This window comes from Phacochoerus africanus, chromosome 4 (assembly GCF_016906955.1).
Source record: "Phacochoerus africanus isolate WHEZ1 chromosome 4, ROS_Pafr_v1, whole genome shotgun sequence".
In the NCBI taxonomy this organism is placed as follows: Eukaryota; Metazoa; Chordata; class Mammalia; order Artiodactyla; family Suidae; genus Phacochoerus; species Phacochoerus africanus.
In genome coordinates this window covers 30,725,908-30,751,235 of record NC_062547.1, presented here as the reverse complement: position 1 = coordinate 30,751,235, position 25,328 = coordinate 30,725,908, and the positions used below count along the sequence as shown (strand labels likewise).

Sequence of the window (25,328 nt, the reverse complement as noted above, 5' to 3'; positions counted from 1 at the left end):
TTGGACTGATGTTAAAACTAGCTAAAAAGATGGAGCAGAGTAAACTCTAGAAGCTGAAAAGACATTCCTCCAATCTTGGAAGTTTCTAGGAACAGGGATACAAGTCTAAGATCTTGACTTAGACTTAATCATTTCATAGTCTTACAATGATTTCAGAATACCCAAAACTACAAAGAAAACATCCACCTGATGTTTCATTCTGGAATTCCTTTGAAGAGTAAGCATTTTGTTTCACAAACAGGAAAAAATGTTAAGTGTCAGTGTTAATTGAGACTATCAGTTTAGAAATTCATTCATTTTAAAATATAAGCAGCCAATCAAACAAGTGATTAATATACTTTTTTCTCTTTTGATAAACAGAACAGTTAGTGAGTATTTAAGCATTTAAAGAAGCATACACATTTAGAAAATATGAGGAGAGTAGTTGTGGAGCAGAACACAAGTCCCAACATCTTAGTTTTGCTACATTTACCTTCATGTGAACACAAAAAAAAAAAAAAAAGACTTACGACATTCCTGAGACCTCCATGATTTCTAAAATTCAAGAATATCTACACAAAATACATTTTCCCATATAATGATAAAGTCTCTGAATGGACATTATTGTGACAGAGAGAACAACAAAGACTCATTAAGACATGGATGCTGAGTGGTGTACTCTGTTCAACAGCTAAATAATTCACTCTCACACAGCAGCCTCTTCAAGTTCCTGCCATTTCAAAATCACCTTCAAGGCTTCTCATGAATTGTGCAAATCTATAATGTTAAATCTACTGTAAGGCTTGTGCATTTATTTTTTTATTTTCCTGAACTGCAAATTCAAAGTGCTCTTATCCCCATAATCAATGAACATTTTATTTAAATCTATTTATTTTTATTCATTCTCAGAGGAAATATCTGACATCACTTTAAGGTTTAAAGCAGTTAATACCAATTTAAATTTGTCTGCAGCATTTAAAATAACCTAAGAACCTAATTTAAAATCCAAATTTCAAGGCTCCTATAAGAGAGCTAATGGTTAAGAATCTGTGGGAGCAAAGCTGTAGAATCTTTAAGGTCCCAGAAAGGAAACCCAACCAAGCACTCTGTGCTTTCATTTGAGACCACTGAGATACTCAACATTTCCAGAAACTTGACAAAGTTCAACCATTCATTATTTTTGAACTAAATGTTAACTTTGGGATAATTCTTTAAATTTTATCATCAAATAAACTTTATAATGCTAACATTTCAATGATTTTTTAAAAATCCAATATTATTTTCTGAAGTTCACTTTCTATATATACAAAATCAAAATCATTTTATAAAATGCTCATATAAAGCACAAGCAGTTAACACTTTTAATACAATCAATACCAGCTTCCAAAGAGTGAAATACAAAACCATCCCATTCATTCACCAATAATTCCCCAATGGCAATATAATCCATCTATTTCAGAACAGTATACAAGTTGTACAAGTAATACTGAAGGATGTTCATTCAATGGAAGAAATATTACTTATCATTATCACAGGCCAGCTGTGGCTGAGCCATTCTACAGTTCAGGCATGGCCCCTTAAAGGTGATACTAAGGCTCATGAATTACCAAGAAAGAAAAAAAAAGTTTATCATCTCTTAAATAATCAAGAAGTCCTATAATTCCTATCTTGTTCTTTTGTTACAATTGCCTTATTTTTTTTATTTTCTTCATTTCTCCTACCCTATATCCTTTTTTCTCATCTCCAAAAATAACTCTCTTAACTTTCATTGCTATCATGAGTCAGTCACCTATGCAATAAATTATTAGCTGCATTTTTTAAAGATGAGTCCACTTTCTTGTGTTATCAATAAGGTATTAAATTCAAGTAACCTATAGCTAACTGAAAAGAATGTATATCATAGAGAAGACTATATGTTTACAATGAATTTAACTAAGATGCGTTTATGTGGGCCTTTCCAAAGGAAATAACCATCTCTAATCAAATAAGAATAATGCCTAGAACAAGGAAGGAAAATCTCAAATGCCACTCAGTAAACAGCAGAATAAAAAGCAAAAAAGTAAACAGTAACTATGTTTAATAAAAGCTTTGAGACAAATTTTGTTTTGAAAGGAAAGCTACCTTTCTGAAATAATTATATAAAATGATTAACTACCAGAGAAAGTTACCCTGAGAAAGTATACTACCTGACAAAATAATTTGAAATTACACATAACCAAACACTGCATATTTAAAATAAAAGTAATTGTGAGGATGAGAAAAACATTTTGGTCCACTTATTTCATGAATAGATCTTTTCAGTGTGATAGCATTTTAAATAAACAGCTTTTCAAATACTAAAAACACAAATGGGAGGCTAAAGAAGTCCTTTATAAACTAACATAATGCAGTTCAGTAGAAATATTATTAAGCTTTCTCATTCGTTCGTATTAAATGTGACAACAAATGAAGAAACACATTTTGGAACCAGTTGAAACAAAATTCATTAAGAATGACAAGTCAGCTAGGTAAATTTGACCAATTGCTACAAGTTTGCCAGGTAGGTTTGACCAACAATTGCTACTATATAAAATAAAGTATATCTTATTACTGATTTTTTAAAATAAAGACTTCATAGGGAGAAGAGTAAAATGTACTATATGTAAACAGAGGCTACCAGCAAATCAATATATTATGCATTAGGGATGATTATATTTCAGTTATTCTTATAATTTCAAAAAATATTTTAGTCACTTTAGTTAGGATTTTTAAGTTTAAAAACATAAAGATCAAGCCTTTGTAATCTATTTTTTCAAATATAAAGCTACTAAACCAAAAAAAAAAAGATAAAAATCAAGTCCTATGAATAAATATTTTAAAAGTACATACTTTAGGATCATAACACTGACAACACTAATTATCTTTTCTAGCCTTGGCAGTTAGGTTGCATACTGTTTGGGTGACTGATGGGATAATTTCAATTCATCTTCTCTCAGTTTATTATGGACCGTGTAAGAGTAGAATATTAAAATAATTAACACCTCTAAACAAAGTACTTGATAAAGTTTTTGGTTGAAATAAAATGCTTAAAAAAAAAAACCTCAATTAATTAATGCATGTTTCTAGAGCAGTAACTAAACTCCCAACCCCCATCTGCTAAAGAAAAACTTTGAATAAGAATTTCTGATTAAAAAAAAAAGTCATTCAGTATTACTATTAACTGTTTTATGACTTTTACATAAGATCATATATTTTCACAAAAAGCCTTATTCATAAGTAATTTGAGCCAGCATTACCTTAATTATCAAAAATGCGACAATACCTTTTACATCATTAAACATTTTATTCACTAAAAACATTTAGTCAGCAGGAATTGAAGCGCAGTCATTAAACAGGTAAAGCAGATGAAACAAATTACTCCAATTCTCTACACTTACATTTTGATTAATTTATTGACAATGGCTATAGCTAAAAGAACACTAAAGTATTTAAATTAATATTTAATCTTGAATATAAATCTTTACCACAGCAAATACATTACGTCAAAGAACCCAAAAAAGTATAAAAGACATTATTAATCAATTTTTCTATTTGAACATTTTAATAAATTTTAAGTCATACACATAGTTTATGTTATTTACATCTTACATAATTTATGAGTCATATAGCTTATAATAAGGCAACATTTTAATTAATAAAAAAGCATATTATTTGCCTTGATCACCTGATTCTTTTGGTTGTTGTTGTTTATAAAATTAATCACAGTTAGTGGGATAGAAATCGCTTTGAGCTTCATGAATGACATCCAAGAGATGGGAAAGGATTAGTTCTCAGTTGCTGCCAGTTATAGCGCCAGGTGGCTTTTTCTGCAGTGAAGGTGTTACCGATAATCCCATTACACTGGTACTAAATCTTGCAGACATCAAAATTATCACCAAGGTTCCTTTTCATCCCATCCTTTCCAAATGACTGGAAGTCGCTTCACCTGAAAGAAGTCAAATCCACATGCAGCTGCTGTTTTAGCAGGCAGCAAACTCCCTGAGAATGCCAGTCGTGATTCAATTTTGCTGTGCTGGTGGCCCCCTATTCCCTGTCCAATAATACATCTGTTAAAAAATCCTACAGCTACAAATCAAGTTTAATCCTACCAGGGACCTCATGTTGGTCTTGTCTTCCAAAAAGGCAGCAGGTTCTGCTGTCTATCTGCTGGCGTCTGGGGAATACCCTTTAAATCCCAGCCCTACTTAGAAGAATAAGCTAAGGATCACAAAACATGACCTCAAAAACCCTGATATGACTATATTCTGACCCAGAGGCATTCATTCTAGGTGAAGATTAGAACTTTGCATAATAAGATTACACAGCAAGTGAATGATATCAAGGGACTATCCATATGCAGCCGCCTGGTTTTCTATAGACAGCCTGTGCTCTGCAATATGCAGTGCAGACGAAAAAGAGCTTGGTCTTTCTAGCTGAAATAAAATAGATTCACATAAATTAGTTGGCCATTTCCAGATTCCTAAATCCCCTATTACATCTTTTATTGACAGCTCCTGTGAGGATAGCACAAATGTTATTCCTTTTTATTCTGTGCTTCTATAACAATCATGCTCTGTAATTGAAATGTACATAGATTATGGCTAGAAATTAACATCTTGTTTGCTGTAATCTTGGATTACAATTGACTGTGTACATAATAAAATTAGGAAATCAATGGATGGATTTATCATCTCCAAGAAACTAGAGGTATTGTTTAAAGAATAGTTTAACATTTTGTGCCAACATTTTAAATGCGTAAGTCACAAAAAGAAGTCAATAAAAATCTGTGTAAGAGTATACAACAGGCATCACCCAATATCTATATAAAAGTTAGTTACATAAAAATTAGCTTATTTCCCTGACAATCTAGAAAATTTGAATTATTCAGGGGTTTCATGAACATATGATTTTCTCTCTAAATCAAACTTAAGACAAGACACAACCATACACATAAAGTCTCAATTTTTTATAAAATAGGTACAGAAGCAGTATTCTATACAAATCATCTTGATCATTTTACACTTTAAAATATCTGAATCATTCAAATAAATTATAATTCAAAGTTTTATAATTTTTACCTATATACTTTTAAAGCACTTAGTGCTTAACTACATACTTTTAAAGCACTCTCCTTACACTTGCATATATATAGAGCATTTAAAATGTATGAACTCTTAGAGATACCTAGAAAACAATACTTTATGTTCAGCTTTTTTCTTCCAAGAAATTTAAAGCTATACCAACTCTAAGCAAACATATATAAAAAGAGAGATTCGTATACATTCACAAAATAGCTACAGAGAAAAATTCTAAAAATGTGAAGAGTTTCCAACTTTATTTTTTTAAACATATCAAAATTTGCCAAGGGCTTCATGTAAAACTAAGCTCCTCAGTATACTTGAAATGTGACTTTGACCTGACAACTGTTGAGGAATATACCACATCCATTACATTAGCCATTACCCCCTTATCATCACAATAACTTTAAGCCTATCTACACAATATCTGATAAAAACTCAGGGTCAGGTAACATAATTTTGATTTTGTGTATTAATCAGGTAACATAATTGATTTTTGTGTATTATTGATAATAGTGTATCACTATTATCAGTGGCAGAGCTACAAGAAACATGGTATGTAATTTCAACTTTATAGCACATGAACTCTCTGACTACCTTTATTAGGATATTACTAAAAAAGTACTGAGGAATGCAAAAAATATACATTTATGTTATGGTATTTATATCTAATACTTTAGAGCCACACTGTTCAATAAGGTAGCCACTTACTACAAATAGCTATAGAACACATGAAATGTGCCTATTCTAAATTGAGATCTACTGTAAATACAAAATACATACTGGACTGTGAAAGATAGTACAAAAAAAAGAATAAAGTATTTTATGTTGATCACATGTTGAAAAGATGATATTTTAGATCTAGTGAGTTAATTAAAAAATATATATGATTTGCATTATATTTCTGTTGGATAGCCTTGCTCTAGCAGATCCTACATCTTGAACAATATATTCCTAAGCTAACTGAAACTGTACTAATAAAAATACTAAAGCAGAGGGTTAGTATGGAAAAACAACCATTCCAGTATCAAATCTGATAAGCTTAGTAAAGAAAGAACAAAATGCTATCCTTTTAGCTTCTATTTCATATTTCTAGCTGAAGGGTAGTGGAGAAGATGGGACTAGGAAATTGATGATCAACACGTGCCAAAAAAGAATGATGTTTTACAGCTACAAAAATGCTTTAGCCTAGTAAACATAGAAAAAAATATACATGGGGCAACTTCAAAAAGACTAGTAAGGTCTGAGTGTTACCCTTCATTGAGTCCCACAAACAGCAACTTCAAAAAATATGTCTGGATGTAGAAAGAGTAGTGATTTTTTCCCTAAGGTGCTGTACAACTGTTTATACGCAAATTTTAGAAATATGAATAATAACTATATTAGAGATTTGAAGCATTTAGTATATTTCAGAATTTTAACAATAAAAAAAGTCAATTTTATAAATTATTAGAAAACTGCCTTTTCATTAGTCTTTTCATTATTTCATCAAAGTAGGTGGAGTGAAAATAATCCATTGATAAAAAGGGTTTTATAGACACAAAGTATACTGTAAACAGTTAAAATATAAAACATATACCTAATTTAATTCAAGAAAATTAATGGCTGATCTAGTATGACCACAGACAACTGGTATTTTATAATTAAAATACAAAGTCTATCTTTGTCACACATTGGAATTATTATTTCAATATAAGCCATGGTATGTGAGGCAGTAACTCTTTTAAAAGTTGCCTTTTCATGATTATTCCTTCAAAATATTTATCTAAAATATCAAGATTAAAGATGTAATATGAGTATCAATAAATAAGATAGGTAAAACCTAAATCAATTCTTCATAAAACTTTACCATGCCACTTTTTCTGTGCATTTTAAAATTACGTTAAGTTCTTTCTTTTTCTGGTTATAACCATCACACAGACACACCCAAAAATAATAACAATAAAAAAACTTTGTAGTCATCAATATAGGAGTGCAATGATATTCAGTCTAAGTCAATCCCCAGACATTCAAATTCATGAATAAAAATTCATCAGTTTTAAATACACTGAGCCTATTAAGCAAGAACAAAAGCATATGCACAAAAGAGCTTTTAATATATTTCAAAGCCCACAAGAGCCATGGTCTCATTAAAATTATAAATTACACAAACATGGAATGAAGATTCAAACTGCAGTGCAGCTAAGCAGATTACAGAAAACCCCGCGTTCCATATGATAACACACCATGGCCCTCCCAGATGGGGGCTTGGAACAAAAAGGCCATCACCACAGCTAGGGAAAACCTCCTTGTGATCTCTGGTTTCTGTTCAGCAGATGACAGCCAAATAATATGTTGATTATTCTGTTTGTGCTGCTAAGCTTGTAAGATGGAATAAAAGCGATATGATCTATTGTGAACCCAATGCTAATGTGTTGCTCCACTCATAAATAATATACTAAATTTATTTTGAAACTATCTTTTATCTGAATTTCAGTTTTTAAATGCATGAATTAAAATAAAAGCCAGGATAAAATTATATTTAATTTGATGCTTTAAACTAAAAAAATGTAGATGACAAGTGAAAAATATCTAAGTGCTTAGTTAAGAGTCAAGTACAATCATCTTTCTTTAATTTCAGCACTGTGATCAGAGACAAAATACATTTTTAAGTACACAATTACTCTCATGAAATATAAATGTAAAATTAAGTAACACAATAATTATGAAGTTAATAGATATTATTGACAAGATAAAAACTAAAATACCAGTGTATATAAGAATATTTCTCTGCAATATAAATAATAGCACATGATCAGAACAAATATCAAAAATACTTTTGAATAAGTATCACTTAAGGCCTTATTAATGTTCATAACTTTCACACAAATGAATGCTCATAAGATATCCATCTTAAAATCAAAACAATTAAAAAGCTTATAAAAATAATTTTCAAATGTTAACAGCCAGCATTCATATTGCTTTAGTGACAAAAGTTAAACCTAATTTTTTCCCTCAATTAAATATCATTAAACTTTAACAGAGTAAACTATACCCAAGTGAGGTAACTAGAATTTTATCTGCAAATACTTCACAAAATTCCATGGATAAATGTTTTATGAATACTAGTATTGTTAAAAATATTGAAAATATAACATTTTTCCCACCCCAGAAATTCTTCTCTGAATTTTCTATTAAACTTTCCTAAAAGACCAATAAACAAAGGAATACATTAAAGCTGCAGGTAAAATATATTTGGATTAACACACTGTTTTCTTTAAGAGGGTACTTTGTAGAAAGTACATAATCATGGTCATTAACAAAAGTTCACTTTTTTTTTCTGTCTAGAGACATAGATTGAGTCTAAAAAGAGAAGCAAAACTGCCTAACATGAAAATTCAGTCTAAAATTGCAGACTTAAAAGGTAAAATTACAACATTTTTAAAGAAAAACATAGAACAGAGAACATCCTTGGAGTAGACAATTATTTCTTAAACATGACATAAAAAGCACTAAACATAAATGACAAACTAGACTACTTTAAAGTCACAAACTTCTGTTCATCAAAAACATTATTAATAGATTGAAAAGGCAAACCTCAGAGTGGGAGAAATATTTGCAATACCTATACATGAAGGACTCACATTCTGAATATATAAAAAACTACTACAAATCAAATAAAAAGACAGGTAGCCCAACAGAAAAGTAGGTAAAAGAAGTGAACAGGTACTTCACAAAAGAGAATAACCAAATAGTCAATATGCATATGAAAAAGTGCTCAATTTCATTAATGATCAGGAAACTAGAAATTAAAACAGTATAATGATTTACTACTTTACACCTACCAGAATTTGAAAGATGAAAAAGATGGAGAAAGAATGGACTGGCAAAGACACAGAGCAACTTGAACCCTCGTAGGAATGTAAATTAGTACAACGATTTTATAAAACTGTTTGACCATGTTGATTAAAGCTGGAAATAAACATATTTACGATCCAGTAATTTTGCTCCTAGACATATCCTCAAAAGAAACATGTAAATATATTAATAAAGATATATGTATCAGAATGTTTATATGTAGTATATGGAGATCAACCAAATGCCCATTAACAGAATAGATTAAAAAATAGCTGAGACAGTCATATAACAGAATGCAGCAATAAAAATGAACAGACTACAACGAAATGTAACAACACGGATGCATCTCAAAGACATAATGTTGAGCAAAGGAAACCAGATATAAAACATTATACTTTATAATTCTATATATAAGATACAAAAACAAGCAAAACTAATCTATGTTATTAAAAGTCAGGGTAGTGGTTATCCCTGTGCAGGGAGGAAAACAGTGGCTGGAAGTGAGCTGATGTCTTCTAGAATGCTGATAATCTTTTTCATTACCTGGGTGCTAGTTACATGGATGTATTTGGCTTCTGAAAAATTCACTGAACCACCCACTTTTCCATACATATAGCTTTCTCTCTGTCTCTGTCTGTGTGTCTCTCTCTCTCTTTTTTTTTTTTAGGGCCACACCTGCAGCATATGGAAGTTCTCAGGTCAAATTGGAGCTGTAGCCGCTGGCCTACACCACAGCCACAGCAATGCAGGATCCAAGCTGCGTCTGTGACCTACACCACAACTCATGGCAATGCCGATCCTTAACCCACTGAGTGAGGCCAGGGATCAAACCCACATCCTCATGAATACTAGTTGGGTTTGCTACCGCTGAGCCACAACAGGTACTCCTAGCTTTCCTTAAAAAGGCAATTTTGCACACAAATACACAGATATACAAAGGTAGTCAAAATCCCTATCATAATAAATTTAGGAACAACTGATGTATATATAATCTAAAGGTGAAAACCAAAGGTTGTTTTACTACTTGTTTGAATAATTTTCAAATCAACAGTGAGATAAGTTCCTGAACTCTTATAAGTGGAGAAGAAAGACCTAATCTTCCCCAGTCCTCAAACTATAAGATCATATTTTCAGAGATAACTGGCCTTTGAGTCAGGAGTAGCTCCTGGTGCTGCTGCTATTAAAATGGAGCTTCTAAAATAGTCTCAGGACTGAAAATTTGTCCCTATGTAAAAAACTAAAGAAGCATAGAAGATAAGGCAGTATAAAGAATGTATGTTTGACATTTTTCCCTTTGCCCTCAAATTTCATAAGATTTTATTATGAAAGCTTGTTATATATTTAATGGAAATCTTGAACACATTCATTTTACTTTTCAGTGAATTTAAAATATAATCATTAATATCAATATCATACAAATTAAATTAAACTGTATTGGGGGGAACCAATCTGACTCCATATTAGATGCTCCTTTTATTTTAAACATACTTTAACCTTTGTGCTCTGTTGCTTGTCTTTAGTCATGCTCTGCACCTTTTATACCAGAATGTTGCCTATAGCTTGAAATATGCTGAACAGCCTATCCTCAAGGCTCTGACCTGTAAAAGAGTGTTCTTACAGAGGTGAAAAGTTCCAGAACAGAGAATAACATTTGTTTTGTTGGAGGTTTCCAGGAATATGGAGACTGACCTACCTGGATGGATGCAAGAACAAAGGATTCTGACACCAAGAAGTTCGCAACAACTAATTAAGCCCCTCTCTTAGCCTTTAAAAATGCTTTGTTGAAGCCCTTTGAGGAGTTAATTAAGAGATTTTCTGGGCACAAGCCACTAGTCTCCTTGCATGGCCCTGCAATAAACCTTTCTCTGCTCCAAGCAACGTTTCGGTGTTGTTTGGCCTCACGGTGTGCTGGGTACACAGAGTTGTGTTTGGTAACAAAACTTCATGATAACATGACAATAAACTAAATTATATATCTTATAATCTCCCACTTAAATATTTTCCCTTATTTCTATACTTGAATCAACATATGACTTACAATATTGTTTTTCTCCTATTGAAAAGATACTTTAAGAAATAAGCTAAAATAAATCATCTAAAGAGTATGTGGTTCACTTTTCATTTGCATAATAAATATTTATTCAGTGCTTAATATCTCCCTGGCTCTGGAGATAAAAGAGTAAAACCAGCTAATTTTGTGGTAAATATAGAAAGTGTATTCCTTTCCTTCTAAGTTGACTAATGAAACTATTTTTAATGAGTAACACATTCACATATTCAAAAAAATTTTTTAATCTACAATGGACAGTAAAAGTCCTATCTAATCGGATTTCCTTACCCATTCACATATGAGTTAGATTCAGACTTAGTATACCCATCCAGATTTTCTTTCCAAATGTAACCAAATAGGAATATGTATTTCATTCCCCTACCCCTTTGATACAAAAAGTTTACAACCCATTCTGTTTGAACTTTGCTCTTTCTGAATAACAATATATGCTTGAAAACTTTACAAATATTCACATTCTATTTTTACAGCTGTAGAATATTTCACTGTATTTCATTCCAGAGTTCATTTAACCAGTACCCTACTGAAAGACATTTGGGATGTTTGCAATCTTTGCTACTACAAAAGAAGCTAAAAAAACAAAAAACAAAACAAAACAAAACAAAACCCTCTTATGCATGCATTATTTTATAAGCACACAATTATATCTGAAATAAATTCCCAGAACTGGTTCTGAGACAAAAGTGTAAATGCATTGGTCCTTTTCTAGAAATTGCTAATTTGTCTCCTATGGGGGCTGTATCATTTTGCTTCTACCACATTTACATCACAGATGTATCCCCAAAAAAGCCATTTCCCTCTTCGGGCCCCTTAGACATTTTATTCATTAGGCAATTCTCAAAAGATGTTCTCGGGGAAAAAAATATATGAAGCTCTTTGTTTATTTTCCTCCAAATGCATACGTAAAATTTGCTTAGTTAAGTTTAAAAATAAATGAATTTTCACATTGAGAAAAATCTCACTGACATAGGAATCATCATATTGATCCCTAATATGCTGGGATAGCAACAGTATCTCCTTCTGTTTAAAAAAAAAACACACCCCCCCCATCCCATTTTCCTTCCTTTAAATCCTCATTTAATAGTTTATAGTTGGGTAAGCAGTCAAATGCACCTCACTTTAATACATATACTTTTTTTTTTTTTTTTTGGCCACACACGTGGCATGTGGAGTTTTCAGGCCAGGGATCAAACCCATGCCACAGCTGTGACAATGCTGGATCCTTAACCTACTGAGCCACCAGGGAACTCCTGCATCTCACTTTCAAATGAATGCTTTCCTGAAGCACTTAAATGCTTTCAGGAAACCAAATTTATGTTACTCCTACATTTGCCTTCAAAAACCTATCACTTCAAAGGTGGTTTGATCTTTATGGTTGCCATTTTTAAGAGCCAGTGTCATTTAATACATTGCTTTTATTTCAAAGCCTATCCTATCAAATATTTTATTATTAGAAAACAACCACTTAAATTCACTGGGCTTCTTTAAGGAGTGTATAAGTAAATCCAGTTTTAACATTACTGTTTTGTAACAAAATGTGTACATGATAATCTTTATTCCCCAAATAAGGATACATGAGTATATGCAAATCTATGTTGCATTTCAATAGGTCAGAAATCAGTTGTGAGATAATCTCAGGCCCCTGGAACAATGCAGCTAGCCTAGTTGCAGACCCCAAAGTAAACTTCAAAAAGTTGCCACACACTCTACACCTTTAATCAGTAGATGGGGAAGAACCATATTAAAGCGCTCACCTAAGCAATGTATATGTTAGGTAAACGCAGGTTTTAACATAAGAGTCAATACCATGCAGAGAGCAGACGACAAAAATTACTTAACAAAGGCAAAACAAAACAAAAAGTCACATCATAAGTAGTGCCCAGGACATAAAAGTTTATCAGTCTAAGACAATTTAGGGGAACAGTCCTACACTGCATAATGGTCTCTCAGGAAATCACATAAAATCTGTGAAATGACTAATTTTCACAATAACTCTGAGCTTGCAAAAAATAAAAATACCTTACATAATACTCAATTTGTTCTGTTTAAGAAAACAGAAGGGTACATTTTACACTTGAGAAATACTTCAGAAAAATATTCATATGAAACAAATTTTGGCACACAAAAGGATAATATTCAATTATCCATAAAATTAACAGATGAGGAATGGTACATCATTTGTTAATAATAACAAGGAATGAGGAATTACTCTAAATAAAATTCTCACTCAAAGTTAGAATAAACCACAGCTGCCTTTTGGATGATGAATCTGATAAAGCACATTAACATTTTGAGGGGCTTTAAAACATAAAATTCCCTGTGCAATGCCAGTTCTTGGTTACGAGTTAAAAGATTAACTGAGGAGTTCCCATCGTGGCTCAGGAGAAATGAATCTAACTAGTATCCAGGAAGACGCAGATTCGATCTCTTGCCTCACTCAGTGGGTTAAGTATCTGACGTTGTGAGCTGTGGTGTAGGTTGCAGATGCGGTTCAGATCTGGTGTTGCTGTGGCTGAGGTATAGGCCAGCAGATGCAGCTCCAATTTGACCCCTAGCCTGGGAACCTCCATTTGCCACAGGTGCGGCCCTAAAATGGAAAAAAAAAAAAAAAAAAGAAGAAGAAGAATATCTGGTAATTTCTGAAAGCTAGTCATGCAAAGTTTCCACTTAAATGGCTGACACACTCAAGACTATATCCTGATTTCACTTCTTGCTTTGTTTTCTTTAAACTGTGACTGCCAAGGAGACAGGTTGGTTTGGTTTCTAGCTCTAACATGCTAAATAAGCTTGTCCAAGTTACTCAATCTCTCTAGCCCTCCTTAGTTTCTTCATCAGGAAAGTCAAAAAGTTATGGAAAACATGACATGATGATAACTAGAATCAATTTCCTAATAAAGTAAAACAAAGAGTTACAATATTAGGTCTTCTATCTATATTTCTATATATCTATACATCTTTATATATAATATTTTTAAACTAGCACGCCACTCTACCATATACTTAAGACATAGAGTAAAATAAATTATCACCACTTCAGAAACTTTGCCAATATTTAATATGTGATATCCTCAGGATACACAAATTTCTCACATACCCTTAAAATAATTTAAAACAGCCCTATAATCAATTATCTTGAACCTGAAAATATATGACTTTTTCCACATGACACAAAAAATCCCATCATATGATTTGCAAAAGAATGTTTATGTCAATGTTGTTTATAATTGCCAAACACTAAGAACACAAACATCCACAAACAATATAATGGATGAATTCTGTCATATTCATTCCAAAGGAATTACACATAACAAAAATGAATAAAATAAAACCATGTGCAACTATATAGATGATCTTCAAAACATAATGCTGAATAAGGAAGAACAAATACATATGATTCCAGATAAAGGTACTCACCAGTAGGCCCACCTGTATCCCATGCCACCTATGGGGGTAACCCACAGTCATGCCAGTGCCACACTCTAACAAGTCTAGAACCAACCCAAAGGGAAGTACAAAAGTGGTCACATTCTCCAGGCTTAGGTCAGTATTCAATATGAGCTCCAAGATTGGCTGTAGGTATCTGGACCTCAGCTCCACCACCCGAGTTACTTTTCTGTGTCTTTGATCACAGCTGCCACCTGCCAGGAACTACTAGACAAAGCTGGAGACTCTGTGGTTCACAATGGTGATAGAGAAGGATGGGATCTCTATAGACCATGAGGATTTCTAGTTATTAGAAGAGGATACATGTTGATGATGCTAGAGTTCAGGCAGAGCTGGGGCCCCAGCAGAAACAGGTATGGTCATACAGTCTGGCCTCGGAGAACCCAAAGCACAGCCAGGACATCACCCTCATTAGTTTGTATATAAACAAGTAAAACTCTTGAGACCTCTTTGGCCTGAACATCAAAGCCACATTCCATAGGATCTACTCCTTTAGTTTTGACTTTCAAGTACTTGGCCCAGAGAAAGTACTCAGGGAGGCCATCTAGTTGAAACTTCATGATGCTGCTGCAGGGCCGGGACCATATGTTGTTGGGAATTTCCTCCACCCTTTGCCAAGCAGCAGAGGGGGCTGAGCAGGGAGAGTGGCGGCAGCAGGGTTGCCTCTATCCTTACTGAGACGGGACTCTGAGCTTCTGCCCCTACACTCATTCCAAGAGATACACTGTGAGGACTGCAACAGCATCAGGTTTGGGGACCTGCGGGGAGTACAGACTAGGTAACTCACCTGATTTCCCCCACTGTTTTCTGATAGCATTGTGATGGGCCCCCATCAGTATAATATTTTCCATGCCCAGCCTATACACTTTCCTGAAGAATACTGCCCTTCCTAGCCACCTTTCATGCCTCCCATTTGTCCCTGAAAGGCCACAAGCTTCTCCCTAGGCATCTCGATCACACCCTGATGGCTGCTACATCTAAATTCTTTACAAGTCCTCTTGTCCCTAAGCTCTTCGGGATAATGAAGCGAGCCCTCTCTGACTTTACCTTGAAATCTCTATTTCTTCATACACCTCCCCCTAAAAATAACAAAAACATTTCCAACAAAAACATAAAAGTTTTTACCAGAAAAAGAATATATATGATTCCATAAAGATTAAAAAGAGGCAAAAAGTGAACATATTGCTGAGGAATACATAGAAAAGTGATGAAATTATACAGAGAATTACATAAATAAAGAAAAGGAAGATAATATCAAAGGTTTCTAGGATGTCAGTGATGATCTATGGTTATTGAATGTTTGCTTTATACTTATTCATTTTACTACACATTTACGTTTCCATATGGTATAATATTTTATAATAAAAAAGTTTAAAACTATATACTTTCAGGAGTTCCCATTGTGGCTCAGTGGGTTACAAAGCCGACAAGTATCTGTAAGGATGTGGGTGTGGTCACGGGCCTCGCTCAGTGGGTTAAGAATCTGATGTTGCCAGAAGCTGCAGTGTAGGTCACAGATGTGGCTTGGATCTGGCATTGACGTGGCTGTAACGTGGGCTGGCAGCTACAGCTCCAATTCGATCCCTAGCCTGGGAACTCCATATGCCACAGGTGTGGCCCTAAAAAGAAAAAAAATTACATACTTTCAGAAATAATATATTCTTATAAAGAAGGAAAAAAGGACTCCTCTTTTTTTCTAACAAAGTATATTTTCTTCGCCTACATTTCTAATTTTTATTGCAATATTTTAATAATAAAGAAATAAGATAATATATCTAATTCTCCACAATCCTAATTAAGATCAGAAGTCACAGGCTTTCCCAATGCCCACAAAAAAATGTAGGCCATTAAGGAGTATAAGACAGGTTATCCTGTTAAATCTTTGCTTAGCTCAATGTTGTACCTAACATTTTATCATCTTTTCTAGAAAATGTATGCTTACTTTCAAAAAAATCTACACTATATCAAGACTGTAATTTTACATAGGCTGCACTCCAAAAAATACATACATAACATCCTAGCTCAAAAATAGGAAGAAAAATACTTTTAACTCTCACAACTGTTAAAACTGCTTTTAAAACAATTTTAGGAGCACCCTGTTTGCATTCAGTATGAGGATACATGATAGGACAGACACAGATATAATATTTGAGATCCAACCCAATGTCACTCTGTATAAGAATGGTTCACTGTATGTACTAGTAAACATAATAGTTAGATTACACGATGGATATATAAAACAAGTTACATTTAAAGTCCATTGTATAGAATGTTATGTAGGGCTTCTCAATTCAAAATAGATATAACAGTGACTTTTTTTCCATTTTTCAAAATTTTACTGAAGTAAAGTTGATTTACCATGTTTTAATTTCTGCTAAAGAGCAAAGTGATTTAGTTACACATATGCACTTATCCATTTCTTTTTTCCAATTCTTTTCCCACATAGGTTATCACAGAATATTGAGTAGAGTTCCCTGTGCTTTATGGCAGGTCTCCACTAACCATCCATTTCATATATGATTGTGTGTATATGCCAATCCCAAATTTCCAATCCATCTCTCCCTTAACAGAGTATAAATTAAATTATACTGGAGCTGTTTTAAATATTTCCCTTGGGGGGGAAAAAAACCTACAGGGAATTTTAGTATTACAAAAGAGATGATGATGATGATGATGATGATGATAATAATAACAAACAACTGACAAATTCCTAGCATACCTACATGCAATATAATCAAGGAAATCCTAAAAATTCCATCACCTACACTTACCCTTAAATGTATGTTTGTTATATTTAACTTTTAGACACCACTAAACAGGAAACAAACAACAAAATTTAGAAATAAGACTATCAGCACTTTCAACAGGCTCCAGATATCAACACCATGGCAATGGTATCACCCAAATGAAAACACAGTTGCTTTTGCTGTATACTGTTGTTTTTTGCTGAATGTAGTCAAGGATTCCCCTCCCTAGCAGGTCCAGCTAAGTAGTTATTTGCCCATCTATTAAGTGCCAACTTTCAAAAATTATCCTATGTCCAGCAGGGAGCAGCATTACAACATTCATAAGACTTAACTCAAACATGAAACCGACAGAAGAAAAAGGAAGGAAAAAACCCACTTACCATAGGTCTGTGCAACAATACATTCAATTTTTAGGGTAGCTTCAGGGCTTCCAGAAAAAAAAAATCTAAAGCACGTCTCAAAGCATATATAGGTGATCCATGGTTTCAGGATTCCTAAAGTAGGAAATCAAAATTATATTAGGCAAAGGCTTCTTTCAGCCATATTTAGTTGAATTGGTATATGACTAAATGTCTCTTGGTTAGTAATATTTTTCTTAGCGGATCAATGGGATTCTGAACTCAGATATTCAATAACACTTTGGATAAAATGATTAAAAAAGCAGAATACTAAAGTCCTTTATCTACCAGAAATTTTAAGTAGAAGAATAAAGTAAGTGGTGTCATAATACATCAATCAACCTAGAGAAAACTGTGGTCAAGGTCTCAACGGAGTTGATAAGCCAACCATATACAGTTCTGCTATATCCAATTTTTCTAAACAATCTGGAAGTAAGAGAGAACATAACATTCATTTCTACATGTCAGCATGAATGACTATCTGAAGTTAATTTTAAGAATAAAAAGGCAGTAGACAAGTAGTCTGTAATGCTAGTGTGTTAAGACTGATTAGACAGTCACTAAATATGAAGAATGCATATGATATTGTAGAAAAATCCCGTGACCAGTCATAATATGTCAAAGGCAAAATATATTATGTTTGATATTCTCCTAGATGTCAAAACCTGCTTCATATTCAATGATAATAACTCCATGTCAGTTCTCATGACTAAGGAAAAAAATGATGTATTGCCAATTTTATTTGAAACATTAAACACTTTGTTTTATATGTTTTTACATACATTTCAATGTCTACACCAAAAAAAACACATTTTTGCCATTAAGAGATAATATATGAATATTCACTTTGAAATATATATAATTAGGTTATGTAGTATTAATATATAATACCACATATCAATATATCATAAATAACATATAAATGTTTATTTAAAATTTAATGAATATGTAAAATGGTTCCTACCACTTTCTAAGAAAATGACATAAGAAGCTTGAATTGAGTGTATATCAAGCTACAGTGACTCTCTAATAATCATTAATTTGACTGAAGTTGAAATTAACTCTGATACGTTAATCTCCCACCCCTTAACATTAAGCTATATACAGCAGTATTTATCATTATTTCTTTGTTCTCCTTGAAGTCGTCCCCATCCTATTTCTTGCCTAGGCTTCTGTATATTTCACTTCTCTGAAACTTACTCATTTTTGCCAAACTATCTTCTCTTTTCTAACATGTTTCTCTTGCAACCTCAACTTCTGTCTTATTCAATCTCTTCTCTTTATGATCCTACCATTTTTTCCCCTTTTCTCTCAGAACCATTTAAAGTGAGGATCTTTCTTCTCCTGTAACAGCAGTCTGCTTAACACACTCTCTCACTCATTTATAGGCACTGTGCTTGATCTTAATAATCGCGCCTTTTGGAGTCAATCTAAAAACACCTCCCAAAATCTCAAAGGGAATCTAATCACATACTCCTTCCAATCAATTTGAGACCACCATTATTCTAATAAAGAGGTGATTTAGGATCTTACTATATAGGTGTAAATAAATATTGAGTAAAAAACTTTTTCAAGTTAACAGAACTTTACTGCTATTATTCATGTGTATGTGTACACATATGTGTACAATAGCCTCATTAAAAAGCGAAGACACATTAAATAGCCCCCTATATCTAATATATACATAGTAAAGTCTGAAAAGAAAAGTGATTTCCCTATTCAGCACTCTCTGTTAATGAACATTAACAGTATTATTGAATGGTAAAATAACCTCACCGTTAAATATCATGCAAAATCTTTTAAGTTTTAAAAATTATAAATAGGAGTTCCCGTCGTGGCGCAGTGGTTCACGAATCCGACTGGGAACCATGAGGTTGCGGGTTCGGTCCCTGCCCTTGCTCAGTGGGTTAAGGATCCGGCGTTGCCGTGAGCTGTGGTGTAGGTTGCAGACACAGCTCGGATCCCGTGTTGCTGTGGCTCTGGTGTAGGCAGTGGCTACAGCTCCGATTGGACCCCTAGCCTGGGAATCTCCATATGCCGCGGGAGCGGCCCAAGAAATAGCAAAAAGACCAAAAATAAATAAATAAATAAATAAAAATAAAATTATAAATAGTTTATATAACACATTTATAATATAATTATCTAAAAAAGAGACTAGAGTAGGGTGAGTAGTGTACTCCCTTTCCCCCAAATTCATGTCCGCCTGGAAACTCAGAATGTGACCTTACTGGAATACAGGGTTTATGCAGGTATAACTAAGATCAGGATCAAAATAAGATCATACTAGATTAGGGTGGGCTCTAAATCCAATGAGAATGTCCTCACAGGAGACAGAAGAGGACACACAGAGATAAGGAGTAAAAGACAAAGTGAAAATGGAGGCAGAGATTGGAGTTATGCCATCACAGGCCAAGGAATGACAGGAGGCCAATAGAAGCTAGAGGAGGCAGGGAAGGATTCTCCCCTAGAGCTGTTGGAAGAAACATGACCCTCCTGACACCATAATTTTACACTTCTTGCCCATAAAACTGTGAAAAAGTAAATTTTTGTTGTTTTAAGCCACTGAATTTGTGATAATTTGTTATGAATTCCAAGGAAATTAATAACAGATTTTGATATCAAGAAGTGGGGTGTTGCTGTAACAAATAATTCATTTTTTTTTTTAAAGACCGAAGAGATTATTAGTATATTGCCTTTAAAAGACTGATGGCAGAAACAGTAGTTCCCATGGTGGCTCAGCAGTAATAAACATGACTAGTATTCATGAGGACACTGGTTGGATCCCTGGCCTTGCTGAGTGGGTTAAGGATCCCATGTTGCCCTGAGCTTTGCTGTAGGTTGCAGACGTGGCTCAAATGCCACATTGCTGTGGCTGTGGTATAGGCCGGCAGCTGTAGCTCCAATTCAACCCCTAGCCTGGGAACTTCCATAGGCCTTGGTCGAGGCCCTAAAAAGACAAAAAAAAAAAAAAAAGACTGATGGCAGAAAGATGTCAAGAGGAGATTCTGGTGAATGCTCAGAAGGAAGTGAACAGGATGGCAGAGAAAACTTTTATCATTTTAAGCAGATACATTTTCTTGTCAGGAACATAAAGTTGTAGAAGCATGAACCTTAAAGGAGCTTCTGGTGAAGCCTCAAGAAGGGAATGAGAGATATGTTACTGAACACTAAAAAGAAGGCAATCTTTGTTCCAAAGTAGCAAAACTAAAATGTGTTCTACTGCTCAGTGAAAAGTAGAACTTAGAAAGGAGGAACCTAGATGTTTAGCTGAGATTTCCAGGCAAACTGTAGAAGGCATGTATTGGTTTCTCCTTGCTGCTTACAGTAAAACGTGAAAGGAGATAAAATGAGGAAAGAACTGTTACGTTAAGCAAAAAGAAATCAGCGCCAGATGATCTAGAAAATTCTCGGCCTATTTAGACTATAAAATATGTTAACATCACAAATCATTTGGGAAATGCAAATAAAAACTAGAGAGAGATATTACTTCAAAATCATTATAATGACATATATATATGTCACACATCAGAATATTACACACACACAACAGAATATTAGCCACAAAAAGAATGAAATAGTGCCATTTGCAGTAAATCATCCTAAGTAAAGTAAGATGAATCAGACAAAGATGAATACCATATGATAACACTTATATGTTGAATCTAAAAACGGCATAAATGAACTTATTTACAAAACAGAAACATAATAACAGAGTTAGAAAACAAACTTATGGTGGAGTTCCCGTCGTGGCTCAGTGGTTAACGAATCGGACTAGGAACCATGAGGTTTCAGGTTCGATCCCTGGCCTTGCTCAGTGGGTTAAGGATCTGGCATTGCCGTGAGCTGTGGTGTAGGTTGCAAACGCAGCTCAGATCTGGTGTTGCTATGGCTGTGGCATAGACCGGGAGGTACAGGTCCGATTAGACCCCTAGCCTGGGAACTTCCATATGCCTCAGGTGCAGCCCTAGAAAAGACAATCAATCAATCAATCAATCAATCAATAAAAGACAAGACAAGACAAAACAAACTTATGGTTACCAAAGGGGAAAGGTGGCCGGGGGGGGTGGGGCATAAATTAGGAGTTTGGGATTAACATCCTACTATATATAAAATAGTTATTCAACAAGGACCTACTATATAGCAAGGAAACTCTACTCAATATTTTATAATAACTTATATGGGAAAAGAATCTGAAAAATAGATATATGTATATGTAAAATGGAATCACTCTGCTGTATACCCGAAGCTAACACAACAATGTAAATCAACTATACTCCAATATAAAGTAAAAATAAATACATAACAAAAGCTACTGCAGATGTGGAGAAAGTGGAACCTCTGTGCACTGTTCATGGGAATGCAAAATGGTTAAGCCACTGTGGAAAACACTTTGGCAGTTCCTCAAAAGTTAAACAGAATTTCCATATGATCTGGCAATTCCACTCCTGGGCATATACTTAAAGGGACTGAAAGCAGGGACTCTAACAGATATTTGCACTCCAATGTTCATTACAGCATTCCACAACAGGCAAAAAGATGGAAACAAGACAAATGTTTATCAACAGATGTATGAACAAACAAAATGTGCTATACACATACAAGTGAATATTTTTCAGCCATAAAAAGGAATAAAGTTATGATATATGATAAAAGATTGGATGAACTTTGAAAAACACTATGCTAAATGAGAAACATTATGCAAATGCTAACAAGGAACAAATATTACATGATTCCACTTATGTGAAGTAACTAAATGGGCAAATTCATTGAGATAAGAAGTAGAACTAGAGGCTAGATGATGGAAGAATGGGAAGTTACTGCTCAATGGGTAAAGCATTGCTATTCGGCACCATGAAAAAGTTCTGGAAATAGTGGAAATGTTTATAAACTATAAATATACCTAATGCCATTGAATTATACTTTAAAATGATCACAATAATATTTTGTTATGAATATTTTCATCACAAAAAGATTTTTCCTATGAAAAAAGGGCCCAAGACTTTGAGCCAGCTGAGAAAAGTTGACATAACTATTTTAATTAGGGAATTAAGATGGGGCTACTGATAAACTCTAAAAAGAACATATCCCAATTCTCAGGGAGAGAAAATGATCATCACATATGACAGTAATTAATTAATTCCATATGAGTTCATTTAGGAAATGCTAATGTAAAAAGGAAACAACTTTTTTTTTTTCAATTTAACCTTAGGATACCAAACAGACTACAAAATTAATTTCAAGTGTTTCATTCTGAAGAATGATAAAATTATAATACATAATAGTCTTTAACTTTTTTTCAACCTTTCATTTTGGGAAATGAAAAAACATAAAAAGTAAAAACATGTCATTAAAATTTTAAAGATTTTTAAAAGCAAATATTTTAAAATTATTAAAATCTTGTTTTAGTGCTGGAAAACTGATTAAAGACTTCTTTAATGTGAGTTGAATTTGAAATTTATGCTCTAGAGAAAGAAAGGGATCTAATTTCTCTTTCATAAGACAGGTCTTATGAAACTCAGAATCATTCACTTATATGTTAAATACACCCCACTTTTTTATCCTTTGTTTCATAACACATTCTCTAATCATCCTGGTCACCCTGAATTTACTCACTTTAGTAAGGCATATATACCTCCTTTATTGTGTGAATATCCAAAAAGTGCCTAGATAAAAGTCTGTCTTTAAGAGGATATTAATGCTGAGTTGGGGTCCAGATACAAATAGTAAATAAGAGCTTTTATTTTGTTATCAGACAGCTCATCTCTGTTGTGAATCCTAGCTCTACCATTTACCAGCTGTGTGACACTGATGCTTGACTTTATGTGTCAACTTGACTGGGCCATGACCCCCTCATAAGAACCCCACATTACTCTGGGGTTCTTATGAGGGGGTATTTGGATGAGATTAACATACGGATCCTCAGACTAAGTAAAACACACTGCCTTCACTAAGGTGAGGAGACCTCCTCCAACCCACTGAATGCCTGAGTAGAATGAAAGGCTGACCCGAGAAGAATGAAAGGCCATTAAAAGGGAGTAAAAAGCATCAACATACTAGAGATTCTGAAAATTTTCTAAAAGATAAAATTAACAGTGATAGGCAGAATAGGGCAGAGAGTGCAACCATCTACCACAGGGCTTCCAAACTACGGTTCACAAATCTTTCCAGGCTACCATTTGCTTTTGTATACACTACAGGCCAAGACTGGTTTCTATACTTTTAAATGGCTGGAACAGAAGAGAGCACAGAAATAAACCCAAGCACTTAGAGTCAATTAAACAATGACAAAAGAGGCAAAAATATACAATGAAGAAAAACAATCTCTTCGATAAACGGTGCTGGGGAAACTGGACAGCTTCATCTAAAAGAATGAAATTAGAAATTCTCTAAGACCAAATACAAAAGTAAACTCAAAATAGATTAGAGACTTAAATGTAAGACCAGAAACCATAAAACTTTAGAAAAAAATGGGCAGAACGCACTTCGACAGAGACTATAGCAATATTTTTTAAATCTATCTCCTAAACAGCAAAAATAAATTGGACCTAATTAAACTTAAAAGCTTTTGCACAGCAAAGAAAACCGTTAACAAAACAAGAAGACAACCTACTGAAATGGATGAAATATTTGCAAATGATATAACTAATAAAGGGTTAATATCCAAAATATATAAATAGTTCATATAACTCAGCATCAAGAAAACCCAAGCAACTCAATTTAAAAATGGACAGAAGATCTGAATAGACATTTTTCAAAAGATATAAAGATGGCTAAGAGACACATGAAAATATGTTCAACATCATTAATCACAAAACTGTCAATAAAAAACACAATGAGCTACTATCTCACAACTGTCAGGCTATCATGAAAAAGACCACAAATAACAAACTTTGATGAGGAGTCCAAGAAAAGGGAACGCGAGTACACTGTTAGTGGGAAAGCAAATTGGTACAGCCACTATGGAAAACAATATATGGAGATGCCTCAAGGAAACTAGAAATAAAACTACATGACCCAGCAATTCCACTCATGGGTACACAACCAAAGAAAACAAAAACACACAATTTGAAAAGATACATGCAGCCCAGTGTTCACAGAAACATTATTCATAATAGACAAGATATAAAAGCAACTTAAGTGTCCACTGACAGATGAATGGAAAATGAAGATGTGGTATTTACATATAAAATGGAATATTACTAGCCATAAAAATGAAAATTTGCCATTTGCAACAACATGGATGGATCTAGAGTGTATCTTGCTTAATGAAATAAGTCAGAGAAAGACAAATACTGTATGTTATCACTTACATGTGAAATCTAAAAAATAATACAAATGAATGACTACAACAAAACAGAAAAAGATTCACAGATACAGAGAATAAACAAGTGGTTACCAGTGGGGAGAGAGAATGGGGGATGGCAAAACAGGGGTAGGAGATTAAGAGTTACAAACTACTACGTATAAAGAAATTACAAGGATATATTGTACAACACAGGGAATGTAGCCAATATTTTATAACTTTAAAGGGAGTATAATCTATAAAAATAATGAATCAGTGTATTGTACCCCTGAAACTAATACTGTAAATCAACATACTTCGATAAAAATAATAAGTCCTGGACTTCCCACTGTGGCTCAGCAGGTTAAGAACCCAATGTAGTCTCTGTGAGGATGTAGATTTGCTCCCTGGCCTTGCTCAATGGGTTAAGGATCTGGTGTTGCCAGATGCGGCATAGGTCAAAGATGTGATCTGCAT

At 33.7% G+C, this 25,328-nt stretch overlaps 1 protein-coding gene and 1 pseudogene across 2 annotated transcripts in view; one reads left to right on the top strand and one right to left on the bottom strand.

Moving 5' to 3' along the window:
* The window catches only part of IMMP1L (inner mitochondrial membrane peptidase subunit 1), a 76,234-nt gene that overhangs the window by 40,822 nt on the left and 10,084 nt on the right, over positions 1-25,328 (bottom strand). For both annotated transcript variants that reach the window (XM_047776083.1, XM_047776084.1), the window contains exon 2: positions 17,552-17,665. The gene's annotated coding sequence lies outside the window, so the exon portion shown is untranslated. The remainder of the gene's footprint in view (positions 1-17,551; positions 17,666-25,328) is intronic.
* Positions 14,444-15,102, top strand: LOC125124501 (cell death activator CIDE-B-like; annotated as a pseudogene).